Source organism: Elephantulus edwardii, unplaced genomic scaffold (assembly GCF_000299155.1).
Source record: "Elephantulus edwardii isolate Elephantulus edwardi_28Jun2011 unplaced genomic scaffold, EleEdw1.0 scaffold00003, whole genome shotgun sequence".
Lineage (NCBI taxonomy): Eukaryota > Metazoa > Chordata > Mammalia > Macroscelidea > Macroscelididae > Elephantulus > Elephantulus edwardii.
In genome coordinates this window covers 28,091,582-28,092,958 of record NW_006399753.1, presented here as the reverse complement: position 1 = coordinate 28,092,958, position 1,377 = coordinate 28,091,582, and positions in this window count along the sequence as shown.

The window sequence follows — 1,377 nt, the reverse complement described above, 5'->3', positions numbered from 1 at the left end:
ATTATAAAGTGTTTATTTAAAAAGATATAAAATTGTATAATAATTAATATATATTTGAAGCAAATATGTGAATAATTATTTGTTGCTTTGTACCATCAAGTCAGGAACAATTCATAGCTGATCCTCCAGCAGATTTTCAAAGGCAGTAAATCATATGGGAATTGATCATTTCTCCTGTGGAGCAGCCTTTGGACTCGAACTTCACACCTTTGTATTGACAGTACAATTCTTTACCAATAGGCCACCAGAGCTCCCTGTATGAATAATACATTTGTGTTATTTAAAATTATTTTTATATTATCTTACTTGACATAATTCCTTTTCAGTCTTTGTACCATAGTTTTTCTCCATGTAGTCATTTCCCTTTTTGCTATTATTTTGCATTTTTCAGGTTTCCTGAGTAGTACACACATGCCACATATCAAATGGAGATGTAGTCAGAGAAATGTTCCAAACAAAATTGGTCTTTGAACTAAACTCAGACATTTGCATCAAATATGCTGCTTAAAATTCATTTATTCCGTTTCCTAGGCATTTCTGTGTAGTGGTACACTTTAGGGGAAAAAGAATTTTTAGAAGAATTCTGAGCTTCTTGTTATTTGGTGTCATCGAGTCCATTTTAATTTACAGCAGCTCTATGTCCAACAGAGTTAAATGCCACTTGGCTCTGCACCATCATCACAATCATTGCTATATATATTTGAGGTCATTCTTGTAACCATCATGTCAAGTCATCTCATTCATCTTTTACTGTCTCTCTGCTTTATCAGGCATGATGCCCTTCTTCAGGGGCGAGCACCACCAGATAACGTTTCCAAAGGACAGAAGACAAAAATCACACCATCATTGCTTATAAGAACCATTCTGGTTGCACCTCCTTCTTCCAAGACAAAATTGTTGTTCTTCTTGAAGTCACTATTCTTTGGCAACATGGAAATGAAAATGTATTAATTCCTCTTTGATCATCCTTATTCTTTGCCCAGCTTTTGTATGACATACAAGGTGAATGAAAATATTATAGCTTGACCCAGATACATATTAGTTTTCAAAGTCACATATTTTGCACCAGATTTGCCCAATATAATAGAAGGCTATTTACATTTTCCTTCCATCTATTTATTCATTAGAAAGATTAGTTTTAATGACCACGGTTGACCTACAGTCCTTTCTCTCTGCTTTATCTTTAAAATCTATACCAGTCTTCTGACATCCATTTTGGTCTTTTCTTCCTCTTCTATCTTTGTAATGACCATTTGTACTCTTCCTGGATGAAACCTTTTACATCCTCCCACAACTCATCTGGTCTTCGCTCATTAGTGTTCAAGGCCTCAAACCTGTTCCTGAGATGATTCTGAAATTCAGGTGGTATGAAATCAA